This window comes from Rhodnius prolixus, unplaced genomic scaffold (genome assembly GCF_049639745.1).
Source record: "Rhodnius prolixus isolate KJV_2025 unplaced genomic scaffold, Rpr scaffold_2, whole genome shotgun sequence".
In the NCBI taxonomy this organism is placed as follows: domain Eukaryota; kingdom Metazoa; phylum Arthropoda; class Insecta; order Hemiptera; family Reduviidae; genus Rhodnius; species Rhodnius prolixus.
In genome coordinates, this window is record NW_027411592.1 from 21715562 (window position 1) to 21733932 (window position 18371).

Here is an 18371-nt window from a genome sequence, read left to right on the forward strand (position 1 = left end):
TTAAAAGTTTTAGGGAGGAGTCTGCTTTGATAAATAGGTCTTCCTGGAAATGTTTGCTTTAATAAATTGTTTAATCTACTTGTTTTATGAAGTTACTACATCTCTTTGGGAGACAAAATATCGTCTAAATACAACCTTAGGAACAACTTGATGAATTCAGAGCAAAAGATAATAACTAGAATTCAAGCACTTTTCTAAAAATCATTAAATTAAAACTGTCCGGTAGGACAGTTGTATAAGGGTTGATCGTCAAAAACTGCAAGAAAAAGCGTAACGTTGAAAAACACCCAACTTTGACAATTTTTTTCTCTTTTTCTATAAAAGATAAATTTCCCAAATTTTCTTTATAATATAGGGCAAACCCTCCTTTATAACTGTAATTTTTTTGCAACAACCCAGATCTAATAGTTTTTAATAAAATAGCTAATAGATCTAACGGCTTTTTCAAAAATTGGTCTTGTTCTATACAGGGTGATCCAGTAAGTATTGTCAATAGGCCTACTGCGTGTAGTACATCTAAAGTGGAGTTCAATGACGTACTGGCCAACTTCATATTTTCCTCTGTTCTAGAGTGACGTCACTTTAAAGTTTTTTTCTAAAATCATTACTTTTTTCCAATAAAAATGTTATTACTTAGAAAGTTTTAGTCCGAATTCGATTCTGATGACTTGGTTAGAAAGACAGATAAATTTCCTAAAAATTTACACCATTTTGAAGCATAAATTATCCTCCAAACTGCCTTAATCTTCCACCGGAACCTAGGAAAATAAAAGTAATCGAAATTTTTAAGAAAACTCATTAGGCTCTTATGTGATCATTTTCAGACCTAGGTGCTGGCACTTTTTATAAAAGTTTCCTTGTTTAATGGGCTTTCAAACGGTATATCATTTTCCTCGATTCCTTTTATCTTTGTATGAGAAATTGCGTTTGTTTTGCAAGAAAACGTGTTCACGAGCATACAGCAGTGATATTTTATTGTGTTGTTTAATTATTTAAACTCTTGTGGATGGAGCTGTAGTCAATTTTTAAAGTAGATTGTCTTAAAATAAGGGAAGTCAAAGGCTACAAATTGCCCTTTAAACATTTACTTCTGGTCTCACTGAAATATTTGAGAAAATTTAAGGAAATATTTTAAACAAGTGCTATTTTTAGCTTGTTTAAAATATTTTCTAACATTTTGTCAAATACTTATTTCAGTTTAGTTTTTTTTTTTTTTTTTTTGCAATAAGTAACCTTAGACTACCTTATTTTAAGACAATCTACTTTAAAAATTGACTATAGCTCCATCCACAAGAGTTTAAATAATTAAACAACACAATAAAATATCACTGCTGTATGCTCGTGAACACGTTTTCTTGCAAAACAAACGCAATTTCTCATACGAAGATAAAAGGAATCCAGGAAAATGATATACCGTTTGAAAGCCCATTAAACAAGGAAACTTTTATAAAAAGTGCCAGCACCTAGGTTTGAAAATGATCACATAAGAGCCTAATGAGTTTTCTTAAAAATTTCGATTACTTTTATTTTCCTAGGTTCCGGTGGAAGATTAAGGCAGTTTGGAGAATAATTTATGCTTCAAAATGGTGTCAATTTTTAGGAAATTTATCTGTCTTTCTAACCGAGTCATCAGAATTGAATTCGAACTAAAACTTTCTGAGTAATAACATTTTTATTGGAAAAAAGTAATGATTTTAGAAAAAAACTTTAAAGTGACGTCACTCAAGAACAGAGGAAAATATTAAGTTGGCCAGTACGTCATTGAACTCCACTTTAGATGTACTACACGCAGTAGGCCTATTGACAATACTTACTGGTTCACCCTGTATATTATTTTTGGAGTCCAGTTTTTTTGAAAAACCGCGTTATCTATTCAAGCCCTAGACATTTATACCACAAATAATGTAGTCCATACAATAATAGATTCTGTTTAATTGTCCATACCTATTAACGAAAATATATTGCACGAAATAATTATTGCTTTTAGCTAAAAATAAAGTAGATATTGATATTGATAGTACAAGGCATGTTACGTGAAGTTAGGCGTGGAAATTATGTTACGTAAGTTTTTATTCATGAAAGGAGCTAATTACACAATTTGGGAGCACGTCTGAGGTATATATATAGTTAGGCTTTCTCAAAAAATTACTTCCGGACATTATTAGGTTTCTTTCATAAATTTCCATGAATGGTTGTTTGTAAGCCCCATATAATTATGGAAGTAGAGGCCTCATTGTGCTATTTAATTACACTTTGTTTATCTAATCTCTTTTTTTTTTTAAATCTCCATTTAGTTTTAAAGAAGTGGGTCGATTTTGAGTTACAATTAATTCAATGAATTAAATTTCTTCCATTTAAATTGTTGCGAAATTTGGAATTGTTATAAAATATTATTTTGATAAATTGATTGGAATATATCAAATAAACTTAATGAAAGAAATAAAATCTTTACAATGAAAATAATGCACTTTGGGGAGAGCGATAACATTAATGTAACAGTACGTTAAGGTTTGCATAGATTTTGCGGCCGAAATTCAGAAATGGGATTGATGGCCGGACTTGATAGAAAAATTTTGATGTAAATACTCACCCAACTTTATTTTAAACTTTCGATGTTCTGTTTTTTCAAACTACGAATTTTGAAACTTAATAATTAAGTACATAGTCAAACTGCACATTGCATCAAAATGATATCAGAGATAGAAACCTAAATCCGCCATACAAAGAATTTCTTTAGAAAATTTATGCAATCAATCAATCAATTAAGACGGCTCAAATGCACTTCAAGCTCAAACGGTTGATCTGAGCGAAAAATGGTAGGAGGAAAAATTTGTTGCCAGTCACTTCTAGTTTCAGAATATGTGACTTGATTTTAGATTCCTGCCCGCATACGCGGCTGACGCGCGTCCAAATCTAAGGGCTTGCAGATGACCCTCATTTTCATACATATACACAGTTTTAAAGAGTATACAAAGTTATGAAAGAAACTGGAAACCGCAATTCGATATCTTTAAAATTAAAGGTGCTAGGCCATTTCAAAATCTGGTATTTATTAATCATATTTCAATGTTTTAACTTGTTATCAAAGAGAAAGAAGAGCACGCGATAGGTCATTTTCATGTATTTCTTCATCCCCTTTCTACTGAAAATATTGCCAAGGCAGTAAAGCTAGTATTTTTCTTAATATCGGGAAATAAGAAGTTTTCCGAGGGATTTTCTAAGAAAAATGAAATGTTAAGAGCTTTAGATGTTTTCAAGCATACACAAAATGGCTAAAAGAAAATAATTTTACATCTATCACAAACAAGAAGGTTTAATAATTATTTGGTAATTTTGAGAGAGTTGCGTTTAATAACCAAAAATATTGGAAACCTCCTGCCACATATTTAAGTGATTAATATCGTTCATGTAAAGGATCAAAGTCCTCAGATACAGAGAGCAGTTAATAACCTCCTGGCTAACCTGGCTTGCGAGCCAGAGGAGGCACCTTTGAAGGAACAGCACAAGCTGCGTATAGTGCATTATTTGATAAATTAAGGAATAAGTTTGATCCTTACGTTTGGACGCGCGACTGCCGCGAATGCGGGCAGGAATCTAAAATCAAGTTACATATTCTGAAACTAGAAGTGACGTGTAACAAATTTTTTCTCTACCATGTTTTGCTCATATCAACCGTTTAAGCATGGAATGCATTTAAGTCGTCTTAAAATGTACACCCTGTTATATGTATAATATTTATATACGAAGTTAATGAAAATTGTGGAAAACTTCTTTGAAAAAGTTTCAGAAGAGAGAAAAATCCACTGATTAAATTAGTCCTTTCTATTGTGTAATTTGGTCCAAGCTCTGAATCCTTCCTTTATTATTTATGACACAAAGCACCGTACATTGTACTGAAATGGTACATTAGAGAAGCCTCCATTATTCCAGAAGTCCTCTTAATTGAATATTTCTAGCAAAATGTTTGAGATTAACGTCGTGAACTTCGAAATGAACAAGTTTCAAAAAAACGACATTCAATAAAAGTTTAAAAAAGTGAAAAACACTGTAAGATACACTCTGCAAAGTGGCATAACCGCTAAATTTCAGTCGGTTTCTGTAGTGATTTCCGATAGAAAGTATAGAATTTCAGCTTCATGCGATCTTCTGTTTTTTATGTATTTGGTTTGCACACACATTCAAACCTTTTTCTCAAAACTAGGTCCTTTCTTTGGAGGGGGAGACCTCAAAACGGATAATTGGCACGATCACAACAATTTCCTTCACCTAGTAAGAGAATATGAAAAGATATGGCGTCCAAAGCTTTTTTCTATCAAATGAATAATCTCATTTATTTGTTACTAAAAAGGCAGACGTTAATTAACTAAAGAAAACCAAAAAACAATCTAATTAAGTTACCCCTAAAAGTGAGAAGATATCATTATAGAAATTTAGGGTTGCCCAGAGAACTGGTACATATTATTTGTGAGGCAGATTAAGAACAATATACTCTGATGATTGGGCATAGAAAGGCTAACTATCTCCTCCTACTGCCTCATGTATACGTGACTTTTCACTAGTCTTCATCATGAAGCTTTTAGAGTTGCCTCTGTCCGAAGATGCTTGTTGAATTGTTGATTAGATCCTGAATTCACCCAACTGGGTTTGGACTGTCTAATTCTATCTTCTTTTTGGTATTTCCTCGGCACAATGTTTCTCAAGATCTTGATTATAAGATGTTTCCAGCTTAATTTATAGAATGTTATCGTAAAGGCCTGTTTCATTTCCAGATAGATAATCGTGTTTTCTTATTTTTCTTCTACAGTCCACTTGGTTCACCTTACAAAAATTTGGCAGGTTCAAAAAGTTTTATAAAAAGTAAAGATTATTTCTTGGGCGCCATCCATCGATCATGTGGCAAAGTTGAGGATGGCCAACTAATTTATTTACCATTTTCTATTATTATTGTAAATACCATCTGTAGTTTGTGTAAAGGAGGCTAGTTTGATTTTTGTTCATTTAATCAATCAAATTTTGAAAGATTTTCAGATGGTATAAAAATAGTTTGTAACATTAAATTTAGCATTCTTAAAATGTAGTTTCTGTATTACTTAACTTATTACTACGAGTATATATATTATTACATATAAATATAATATTTTTTTCGGTATTTCAATGCATTTGGTTTGCAGTTTTTATTCAATTATACTAGAATAGTGTGCTATTTGTACTCGCTTCGGCGGTACATATACTAAAATTGGAACGATACAGAGAAGATTAGCATGGCCCCTGCGCAAGGATAACAAAGGCGCCACGGTAGCCGAGCGGTTAGAGGCGAGATCTGTAAAGCTAATATGTATTTGTGTGGTACTGGGTTCGATTCCCGGTCTTAGGCCTTGGAATTTATTTAATGGTTAATAAAAGAAATATACAGTAAAGTATGTTTGCTAGTCGCTTCCGTCCACGACACGGTAGTTGTACGTAAAGCCCGCCTGAAAAAATAGGCGATTACTTTAATATAATTATTACTGGAGCCGCAAAACAGGTGAGACCTGAGCCTACTCAAGCTTTATCCCAATCTTCTAATCTCCGTAACAAAATATTTACAGCTCCAATGCTATATGTCATAGGCCGACATCCTCCTTTGATATCTGACTAGTACCAAATATCCTATATCTGGCCTTCAGGAAGCGAAAGCATTTAGTCAAATTAGTGGTACACTGTCTCTCGCACGCTATCCTCATGATAGATGTTCAGATGGTGTTCGTCTCCATTTCAATGGTATTCAGGTGCCCAGCCGCGACAGTGATGTCCAGTCATCTCCGACAACAGAACTCTTAAATACTTCTTTCCTACATTCAATTACCTTGTAGTCTACGGCTTAATATTTTTAAAACTCTTAGCCTGTTGAAAGGCACTTTGTCTCACCCCTGCCCATTTCCCTTGTCACTATATCGTTCCGAGATTGCCAGGACAGATTCGGTTTCACAAAATGATGTGCTAGACCCAAATTGGACGTAAAGCCTGCCTGAAAAAATAAAAATGGTGTGCTATTTACTTATACAAGTATTACCATTATTATAAATTCTATCTTTAATATTAATTTTAATTATCATTACGTCTGTATAGTTCATATTAGTCCCTGGCAAGATCATATAGAAAATTGTGAAGTACGAACACCTTTTTGATATTTCACGTTTTCCATATTGCTAGTTACTGGCTAGTTTGATTGGAAAGGTCGAGATTTTTGCTTCTGTGAATTAATAACTAGGCCAATAGTGGATTACACACGCAGTGTAGACTGAATTTGAAGATACAATTGCAAAATAAATGTAAAATAAAAAATTCTCCTCTAGGTCGAGATTTCTGCTTCAGTATATTTATAAATACGCCAGACGTGGATTGTATACACAGGGTAGCCCGAATTTGAAGTTATAATCGCAAAATAAAATGGAAAAGTAAGTAATTGGTGTCTAATTTGACTGGAAAGATTGAGATTTCTTACTTTATTCTTTAGCAATCGTTCTCCTTCATTTGTTCAAAACTAGGAGAGAATTTCTTATGTGTCCATTCAATTTTCAGACGTAATTTGGAATTCGACCAGCCTGGGTCATGTACATTCCACCACTGGCTTAATTATTGTTTCACTGAAACAGAAATCCTAATGTTTCCAGTCAAACTAGACGAGAATTCCTTATTTTTCCATTAATTTTGCAATTGTAACTCAAAATTTAGGCAACCTTGTACTAGTTGAGTTTGGTACAAATAATTTATGCTTGGTTCATCAGTGATCGCGTTTGTTCAAGCCCACTGACACCATTCTTTGCAGAATCCGCAATTTCATCTTCATCTAGCCATTGATGATCAATTTTTTTGGGGGGGGGAACATTGGTCTGCCAGACTAATTATTTACTTCTAAGTTCTCTCCTTTAAAGCAATTGAACACAATACTCAATTTAAGTAACCAGAATGGGATTACTCAAAACAGTTGCTAAGTTTTCGACATAAAATTCATTGAAAAATAGGAACTAACCAGCACAGAGTACAGTTGGAAAATTTTGGGTGAAAAATGTCTTGGCTATACATTCTGGCCATAGATAAAATCCAAGACCAAGACTGAAATTCGAATTCTCGATCTGTAATTCATTTGGTTGTTAGATCATTACGCTAAATTGTCAACATGGCGGCGCAAATTCTAACAAAGAAAAGTGGAAAGATCCATCTGCTTGGATTTAGAGTTTTTGGGACAATAAAAGTATTGTTTTAATCCAGAACTTACTTATAATAATTCCCTAACTCGAGTAATTCGGCTGCTTCGGTAGATGAAGTTTGGCACTCTGTAAACGATTATGATAGATTACAGAGATATCAAAAACAGAGAATTAAAAAAAAATATATCGTGAATGAAGAATTATGAGGTCGTCTCCTCCTGGGGACTGGAGGAGAATGGATCTATAAATACTTACAAATTGCTCTTTTGGAAAAATAGAAAAAAGATTTCTTTTCAAGAATGGTATCGGATGGTTTAAGGTCCTACTTTAATGCGGTGCTAATCTCTCAAGGTCTTTTATTTTCTCTAATCTTTTTTCTCGGATTGCTGAGTGAGTTCTAGAGCGTACTCCCCTTTAGTTATTACTTAATAAGTCTTTCTTATCTGACCACTCTTTCTCGGTCTGCTTTGGTTCTTCCACCAAGTCTTCTTTCCATACAGGTATTTTACAAGGTCAGCCTTTCCTTGCCTCTTCTTAATACCTCCTTTACAGCATGCCATCACCTATACGTATGTCAATTGCTCCGAATCCCAATCTCACCCTCGCCTCCAGAACCATTTTAGACCTCCATGATTCTCCTGCAAGGATGGCAAATAAAAGTTTAAAAGTAAAAAACTTGTCCTTTACTCTTAACCATGCCACACTTCCTCCCATTCTCCTCCTCCAGAACAATACCCACAGTGGACAAATTACAACACTAGGACTGCACCTGATCACATGACTGTCATGAAATCACCATTCGAGGCTGAAAGTTGCTATAACCTCTCAAAATACTCTAAAAAGACATTTCACTCGGTCACTACATACTAAAACGAGTTTTGGAGATTAACCAAGCGTTCCAATTTCTATCAATCTTTCCAATCTAAAGTCCTTTATGGAAGTCCCTCGTAATCTTATCTTTCTATTAATTTGCACACTTAACAGGAATTTCTTTAGTGTCGGTTTTGAATTTCGATCAAAAAAAACCAAAAAAAAAACAGGGAAATCTGCAGTTTGCACAAGATAAATAGTCCAAGTCCAGCTTGTATTTAAATTATTCACTGCTGATCTTTATGCAGTATTTTTGCTTAGAAGTCATTTGTCTTTCCATCTAAGACTTCTTCCAATTACCTACTAAAGAACTTCCTCAAAATAAAAAAGTGATATAAATAAAAAGTGATAAAGTGATTTAAAAAAGTGGGAAAAAAGGTATATGTAGCTAAATGAAAGACGTTTATTTTATTTTTTGTCATTTGCCCCACCCGAATATGGAATTAAATAAGATTATTTATTGCTATTACCGAGCTGAAAGTAATCATAAGAGAATGAAGCTTTCTTTTGGTCTTTCAACAAACTATCTAAGGTTATATTGTTCAAGAATTCACCTTTACAAATCGGACCAAGAAATGCCAGGTTGTAAAGTTTCACAAAGTATAATCTCGACATATGTCCTATCTTTACTATTCGAAATCCTTCGCGACATTATTAGTTCTTCTTATTCGGTCTTCATTGAGCCCAATATTACTGCCCATTTGTGGTCGAACTACAATAAAATTTTAAGTTGGGTGATCTCTTTTTGGCAAATTTGTATGACAAGAAATTTTTAACCCTTAACTGTGTTTTTAATTACGTATTTTTTTTTTTATTTTTTTTTATAAGGGGTAATCAACATCTGATGTTATTGGCCAAAGCCTTCTTGACATGATAAGCATCGGCCAATTTTCTCATGTTATAGACAATCCTGGTTACATTAGCCATTTAAATAGTCTATTAAATATATTTTCATCTTACTATACAAGGACATTTAAGGTTCTAACCCACTTGTCGTTTTGACGGCATGATCTCCTCTCGTTTTTGCATGGTCGGCAAGCAGGAAGGCTCTCTTCCTGACACAGTTTGCCATCTACCCTATCTTGTAAAGAAAAAGCTTGATTTAACGATTATTCGTCGTAGTTACTAAAAGTAAGAACAATTTTCCTTTGTATCGTGACCAGAGTTAGTTTTTGCGAATCTTCTTCTCCGGTCACCAAATGCCTACTCTTAACGCAAACTAGCGGTTACAATGCAATCTTGAAAGGTTTTAAGAACGTTTCCTGCAACCTTTCCACAATATCCAAATAATTTTAACCAATCTACTTCCGAACACTCTGTGCAGATGTATTATGACCTTTCGTGCCCTGATAGAAAACGAAAGGTCAGATTAATTTGGCATGGACACTCGGCCTAGTCTGGCGAAAACCCGTGACCAGTTACCTGCAAGACCTGACACACAGGTCGTAGGCAGTTTGCATTGTCTAGAAAATGCTAGCGTGATGAACTGGTATGACGCATGCTGGGAGTAAGAAATTATGTCTTCAGTTCAAAAAATCCAACGTCCGCTGGTGTCTCTTAGGTGAGCCACTAGGCGAGCATATCCTCGCCCAACGCTGAACAGCTAACAATCTCCCAAGAAACCTTTCTATTGGCTCAAAATTAAGTAGCAAGCATCCCAGACTAAAAATCTATCTTCTCTAAATACTAATCTTCGCTACCTATTCGTGGCAGCACCAAGGACATGAAATTAAAAGAGAATCTTCATTAAGAAATGAAGAGGCAGCCACGTTTGAACCTCGAGAAAGTCATATGAGTGTTAATACAATAATAATTTTTTTCATATTTACTGAGTTGTGCGAAATAGCATAATCTAAAATACTGGATTTAGACCAATGCAAGAACTGTATTAGTGTTTTCACTTGTTGTAAACGTTATTTGTTTAATTTTTCTGGCGAACGATAAAGGAAATACGCCGTTCAATCTAAAGAAACGTTTAATTGTTCAGGTTAATTCCGCCGCTCCTATATAAACTTCGTGCCCATCAAGGATACTAGCTAAACATAGACAAGCAATTTGCTAAATTCAACGAATTTTAGAAATTAATCGAGGCGATCTAAAGATCGGTATATTCTCGTTAAATCATTTAAAGTGATGTATTGCAGAACTACCTCAAACCATGCTGCTCTGCTATTAGAGAGGTTAGCTAAATTGGTAATAAGTTTAGAGGAGTTCGATGTTGGATGGCAACATGTACGTACGTACGAACATGTTGACATGTTAAAACTGATACGTACAGCAATAATTAGCGGAGACACTTTATATTGAAATTTCCTCACAGGCACTAAGCGGTGACACACTGTCTGCGGCAGTGCGGTAGCTAGGTGAAGAGTGGGGTTTGTTGGGCGAGGACAGGTGTGAGGTTATAGGACAGGTTGGAATGGGAATTGGCTCATCAGTTAAGTCGCTGGTACAGAGCGAGCTGCCGGCGTGTAACTGAATTGAAGGCAGCTAATCTAGTGAATTGACTCTGTTGCTCATGCCGCTATAATTCTACTCTGCAACTCCCGCTTGAGCAGCGGGAGTAATTAAAAGCAAAACAGATTATGCGCTGCCTGCTGCACAGGAAACACATCCTGGTCTCAATTTAAATATATGGAAAGAGTTCCTTCTCGTTCCCTTTCTCCTAGTTCAAATTTCTAACTAAGTTCGTGTTCTTTTAAAGCTAGCTAAAATACTAGATTTATAGACCAATGCAAGAACTGTATTAGTGTGTTCATCTCTCGTAAACGTTATTTGTTTAATTGTTCTTAGAATGTGTTTGCTAATGTTAAGGAAGGCTTTTGAAAACACGCCGCTTAATCTAAAGAAACATTTAATTGTTCAGCCTTCTTCCGTCGCTCCTGTATCATCTTTTTAAAATATATTTTAACAGGAAATAATATTTACAATGAAGACTTCAGATCTTCTTAAGCAACACAAATATTTCCACCAAGTGAAGAAAAAAACTGCAATTTCCAAAAAAAAAAAAGTCCTTAACATTTTGATGGCACGTTAGAGCGAAGCTCCTCGCACAAAGTGTTCATCTGAGGTTACCCGGAGCATTTTTCAGTGTATCGTCGACCTCCGGACAGTGTTCTTTCCATCACCGAACAGTGAGCTGTAAGAAGTTCCAACGAAGAGAAAATCTAAGAGCCAGCAGCTGTATTCCATCCTATGATCTCGCTTTGAAAACAAGACAATTCTTTCTCTATATTCTGGTTGTCATTGATTCTAGTTTCAGCTGATTTTGAGGAAATCCCAAAAAATGAAAAAAATATTCAGCAAATCTGTTCTTTTAAATTCTTTTAAGTATTCGCATGTTCCTAACACCTGTAAAATGATTTTGAGTATAAAATTTCTGACCTAATTACTAGTTAAGTACTTATTATGTAAAGTAATGGCCTATTTTTTGAGGCCAAATAGGTGTTGTGGAAGGGGGCGGAAGCACTTTCTTTACAGTAAATAATTTTTTTCTAACAAATAAAAAATATACGCGGGATTCGAACTGCAGATCTCCCACTTACAAAGCCACGTTCTTCACCTCTAGACCAACACCCGCCCCTAGTACCTATTAATTGGAAGTGCAAATGTCTCTAAAATTTTCTAGCCAAAACTTGGATGATGTACGTTTAGCTTGTCACTTAAGTTTGAATGTGTTCTTCAGTGACAATATTGTCTGTAGAGTTTTGAGGTTAGATGCGTTGCCAGGCTGTCTTCAATACACTGTTTCACTAAAGTGTAATTGCATTATATTGAAGTCAACTTAAGCATAAAGTCTTTATAATAAATATTTTCAAGGAAACATAATTGAAAGTGAAACTTAAGGAAAATGAAATTAGTTTCTGTATTCATTAACATCTAATTTAAGAGCATTAAGTGTTCTCTTCGTTGCAAACTAAATATATGTTAATAATCTGATTGATATTTGTACAAATTTACAAATAAGCTTAATTGAACTCGCTTAAAAATAGACAATACAATTGAAACAGCCCTGCCCTGAGTAATGAACCAACATACTTAATAAGTTTAAAAACAAAGCTTTATATTTTTTGGAATAAACAATAGATTAAGACCAATTTGTGGGCAACAATGTGCACAACTTTTACATATAATAAACTTGTGTAGGGAAGGGATTAGCTATGAGGTTAGCATAATGGACTCCCACGCGGAGGTCCTGGGTTCGTATCCAGCTGCTGACCCTTAGATTTTCTCTTCCTAGGAGCTTCTTACAGCTCACTGTCCGGTGATGGACAGTGTTGTCTGTTAAGAGAGGACACTGTTCGGAGGCCGGCAAGCACTGAAAAAAGCTCCTGGCGCCAATAACCTGAGATGTTGACGCGCCTTAAATCATTAAAAAATAATAATAATAGGTAATACATATTTATTCAATATTTTTCAATGTTTTTCTTTTTCCACTTGCAGCATGAGGAGTTATTGTTTTTGAGTAGATTTTCAATTTTGAATTTTGGCCAGAAATATCAGTTTTATGGTCCCATGAGTCCGAAAAAGTGGTATGGACGAGTTAGCCTGATTGTCAATCTGTGTATAAGTGTGTGTAACTTTTTTTGCTACAACCAGCGCGTTGGCGCCATAAGTAACAATAATAGAAGTGAATGGTAGATACAAACGAGTGGAGAAGGTACCCAGTGGTAACACTCCAAAACATTATACTATTAGTCCCTCTCTTCACTTAAGAGGAGATCACTAGACCACTGTCTTTTAGGACGTCTTTTTAGTTCGTCAGGAAGAGTTCTTGGTTCTTGAAGAAAGATTTTGAGCTAAAGGATTTGCGTGTGATTACAGGTTGTAAAAGAGTTTCCTGTAACGAGTTTTGGCGTCATTGGTTGATAGAAGGAATGATAAGATCAGTACGCGTAGTACGGCGAGAGTCGCAAAAGGATCGTTTAATATGGATGGAAGTATTTTAGAGTGGAGAGATTGAATTCTTTGGAGATTGGTGCCACAGCTCTATTCCATACGCCCAGATGGGTTTTAAAGTAGAAGTATAAATCAGTCTTTTGTTGTCCAGAGAGAGTTTTGATCTATCGTCTAAGAGTCTTTTAAGTAGTCGATAGCGTCTGTTTAGTTCTGTTCTTTTTAGTCTAGTGTGGCGGTTCCAAGAAAGTCTTCGGTCTAAGTAAAGCCCAAGGTAGCGTTCACTAATGGTAGAGGTGTTAGGTTATAGAAGACTGGAGGAAGAGTAATGCGCCGAAGAGTGAAGGTGATGTTTTGCGACTTAGTTTCATTAAGCTTGATAGCCCATCTCTTGAACCACTGTTCCAATGAAGAGAGATATGATTGCAGATTTCTGTGAGCTATTTCAAGGTCATCATTTGAATGTGTACCTTAAAACGCAAAATCGCGAAAAGTTCAAATTTGATCTCGAGAGTAAGATAAGTTCGTGTGTATTTCTTTGTTTACAGTAGAACCTATTTCATTTTAGCAAAACATACTTGCAATATGTCCAAAGTTAGGCCATAGATCTTGTTGTGACATATATCACGAATCTATAATGGCATATATTACTGTCATAAATTTAGAAACAAAAAAAGTTGAAACTATAAGAGTAACTTTTTTGAACTCTAATATGCGCATACGACCAACTGCGACAGTCAACTCGTGCTAGTCCTGTCTCGATGATTTGTATCCATTTCTAATAAGAAAAAACTAAATTTCAGGTTTTTCAGACTTAGCTCCTACTGTACTATTGGCAAAGTACGAAATGGTATTGGTAAGAATGCTTTGAAAGTTTCAGAACAACCTTTTCCAGTAGAATATATTGAACATGAGGGAAAAAAGTATACATTTAGATGCGTCCATATATTTTTTTTTTCTCTACGCTGATTATAAATTGCGGAAGAGCAATAGCTTACTTGGAGTTTTCTGTACTGGTTTAAGAAGATTGAGTGCTTGAATATGGGTGAGGTGTTTCAGAATTGAGCATTATTCCAACAAATTTATGATTACCTGAGGTATATTTTTCTCTAAAGATTCCCTCTGTAGAGAGTTTTACCTCATATATTAGTGATATACTCTAAGTTGCAGCATCCATTACTTATGTTTTTCATACAGCTCATGCCTAGCCATCATCTCCACAACCTGGAACTTCCATATCTCCCTTGAACTTTCCTAACCAATCACTTTAAGAAGTCTTCTTAGAATCCCCCTTGCCCGTCCTGTTCTTTGGCCACCATCGACATAGAACCTTTCTTAATTCCATCCTCTACCTTTCTCCAATTTCTGTAATTTTTCGCAACTTGAACTTCTTCTCTTCCAAAAGTCTCACACTATTTGCTGGAGTTCTTGCGATGTATGTTCTGTATCCAAGTTTCTCCATGGAATAAAACTCTTCACAAGACTGATGTAAAGAGCCTTGATGACATGATTCGTTTGTCACGATAATCTGCTAAATATTTGATTAGATTAATTAACAATTACTATTACTGTTCCTGGAGGATTCAGACCGGTTAATAGCCCTTCTAGGAGTGTAGGTTTTTGTTCCTCGGATGAAAAAAAGGTTAATTTGCCCTTATAAAGCAAGGTTTGCGACAACAGAGTCAGAATTTGGGTTGACTCCAGGTTAGAAGAAGAGAATACGGAGATTACAGATTTTTTTTCGAAAAAATAGTACTTAAAAATCGATTCAGTAATGTGACTTTTCTGGTTGGTTGATTTTCGTAAACAATTACCCACTATTTCATAGACGTACTGATTCAAAATATTCATTTTTAAATTTCTATAATTTTTTTGATTTTTTAAGCTCACCCGCGGCAATTTGTCAAAAGGCATTCTGCGGATTCAGAGGTCCTCAAAAAAAAATAAGGTGTTTTCTGCGAAAACTCAAAAATTAACAATCGGCACTTTCTCAGTGGATTCTGTTACTGGTGGAATAGCACAAGTAATGGAAACGAAAAAGGACAGAAGGGAAAATAAAATTAAATTAAATAATTAAGAGTGGACAGCTGGATGGTTACTCATTCCTTCATTTAACCATTTCTTCCACTTAAAATATTTACTGACCAAAAATGAACCCTTAAAAGCTGTTAACTAATTCAAAAGAGCAACTCTGTTGGAAAGCCTCATACAAAATTTCCACCTTACTAGTGAATAGTTCAGTGTATAAGTGGAAAGTGTAAAGAAAACTTACCTCAACTTTAGAGTTGGTTTCGTCTACGCTTGAATATACAGTTTAAGTGTTGTTATCATCGATATAAATATCGGTAAAATAAATTAGTATAACTTGTTGTGATTATTTTCTGCCACTAATGTTAATGTAGAATACTTAATTAGTCAAGAATTTGAGAATTCTTTATGTGTTCATTACATATTTATATTTTACTATCATTTAGGAATCCTTACAGTCAGACTGCTAACAACGTAAAAATTACAAAAAAGATTTTGTTATCACTTATATTTAAGGCAAATATTCGTGGATTTTAGAAGCCTAAGGTAATACAGGCACTCAGTTGTAACTCCTTGGAACAAAAAGAAGCGTTTCAGTCAGAAATTAGAATTATTTTCTCTGCTGTCTGACGTATGACCGAGAGAAAAATTATCTTCTTAAATTTATCAACAATTTAGAGAAATAATTACATTTAAGATGATAAATAAATACTTTCTATCAAGAACTTTATTAATCTCAAAGAAGGATTTCTTTTTTCAGTAATTTCTTTTGGTTATTCTTTTCAACATTCTTATTTTGAACCTTTTTTCATTTTTTCAGAATTCATAAGCAGAAAACGTCAATTACAAATTAGTGGCTTTCAAACTTTTTTATTAAGTAAAGCAATTACAACTTCATTACTAAAGCTGTTTCTACTCCTTTCCTAGTTATTGAAATGGACAAAGAGAAAATTCAAGATGCTATTGGTGTGTAGGTAAAGGAAAGGGATTGCAAGAAATCCGTGACGCTATTGAGGGATGCGTGCCGCACGGCAACATTCGCTCAAGTTGACCCAGATTTCTTGTTCTGCGGACTAAACTCCATGTTGATGTCCATTATTCAACAGAAATTTTATTTATGCTGTTTTTATTATATTATTATTTAATTAATACACACACTGAGAGGCGAAAAAAGTGGTCACGCTTCGGTACGTGTACCGATTTTCAATCAATTTCTTATTAACGTCTCCACATACTTTTAGAATAAATAACAGGCCACTCGTAACATATTTAGGAATATTAAAGGTAAATTAACAAGTGGTATTTAAAAAAAAAGAAAAATTAATAAGTAATTTGAAATTTACAAAATGTTAATTTTCCAATTAGGTAATAGGGTGTGTTTCCGCCTCTTGCGTTTATTATTATTATTTTATTGAGAAATCATATATATACATAGCCAATGTAGATTTAAAAAATAAATAAAGCAATAGCAAAGCCGTCTGCTTGAGAGCACTGCTTACATTTAAATTAAAAAATACGAAATATTCTATAAAATAAATAAAGTAAATTAATATAAAATTTAAATGAAATAAAGTAAATTAATATAAAATTTAAATAAAATAAAGTAAATTAATATAAAATTTAAATAAAATAAAGTAAATTAATATAAAATTTAAATAAAATAAAGTAAATTAATATAAAATTTAAATAAAATAAAGTAAATTAATATAAAATTTAAATAAAATAAAGTAAATTAATATAAAATTTAAATAAAATAAAGTAAATTAATATAAAATTTAAATAAAATAAAGTAAATTAATATAAAATTTAAATAAAATAAAGTAAATTAATATAAAATTTAAATAAAATAAAGTAAATTAATATAAAATTTAAATAAAATAAAGTAAATTAATATAAAATTTAAATAAAATGAAATAAATTAATAATTTAATCATTTCTTTCCATTCCACTGAGATATAAAGTACAATTTTATATTAAATCAAATTCAATCAAACGCAAAATAAAGAGTGGGAAAAAACAAAATGAACAGAATTACATATCGGAAATCCAGGAGTACCTTGCCTTCCAAGCATGGCGAGCGTAACGGATAATTGGACGAGGATCTGATTGGCCAGTTAAAGAAGAAATAATATCCTCTCTGGAGAGTGTACTCTTACGGAAATAAACAAGGCGAAATTCTCTTAACAAAGGACACTCTCCAAGAAAGTGATACACCTCCTCTCGCGTACCAAAGTTACACAGAGAACACTTTTCCAGATCAGGGTCTTTGTCTATCCAAGGCCTGTAATTTAAGTAGAGAAGTTCTCCCCTTAGCTTAAGAAACCAGCGCAATTCCAGGAATGTTAAACTTTCAGAAAACTCTGCCGTGGTGCTATGTCTGTATTCTGCGATTAAGTATCTGTACAGAACAAAACGCTCCGACTGAACCGCACGGTTCACACATTCCTCCAGATGAGACTCCTTAATACTTCTGGACAACAAATCCAGCTGGGCACGCCAACCATGCAAGGAATCCAAAGAGCCTTCAAAACTGAGGTTATTTGATTGGAAGAGAGTAAGCCAATGCTTGTACCAATAGGTTTTCTTTTCAATTATTTTAAGAGCAACTATTCTAGGAAGTCTGTGTGCAGGAAGAGATAATACCTTAAGGCAATACTTTACATGGAGATTGAATGTATATACTTCCAGCGGTTCCAAACAAAACTCTATGGACAGAAGGTAGTTTGGGGTAGCGGACGGTAAAGCAAATAATTTCTTTATCTTTGAAACTTTTCCAGTACCTCAAACGCACGAAACCCCCAGACCTGAGCGCCATAACATACAATAGCTCGAGAGACAGCTGAAAACCTGGAACTTAGCCTGCAATGGTACATTTCCACTTATAATAAAGTTGTTCCAAAGTCTATTTAAACCTTGTTTTGCCAAAGAGATTTTTCCCTCAAGGTGAGACCCAAAGGCTAGGCGGGGCGTAAGAATAACACCGAGGTATTTATATCTGTTTACGATATCAATTTTCTGACCTTTAAAATACCATTTTTCCGCAGAGGCAAATCTCCACCTTTCCAGAAACCATGACTTTTGACTTCGATAGATTAACCGTCAAATTCCATTGATCACAATATGCTTCTAGAATTCTTATATTTCTTTGAAGGGTATGTGGATTGTCAGTTAACAAAACAAGATCATCCGCGTAAAGCAAGATGTTTATCTTCTTATTTCCGACCAACACCAATGTTTATTACGGCTTGCATTCGATGGGGCATTGACCTAATAGGATTTTGAATAATTTCCTGAGGGATATTTTCATACTCTGCCGTTAGTACAACCCTTAACTCCTGAAGCGAATGTGCTAGTGTGGGACGTCTCTTAATTCGTCATGACAACTCA

General features: G+C 34.2%; 1 protein-coding gene and 1 pseudogene across 10 annotated transcripts in view; both read left to right on the plus strand.

Moving 5' to 3' along the window:
* Positions 1–18371, plus strand: part of Rdl (Resistant to dieldrin) — a 183222-nt gene that overhangs the window by 65104 nt on the left and 99747 nt on the right. The window lies entirely within an intron of this gene.
* On the plus strand, positions 5207–5284 carry LOC141450589 (U6 spliceosomal RNA; annotated as a pseudogene).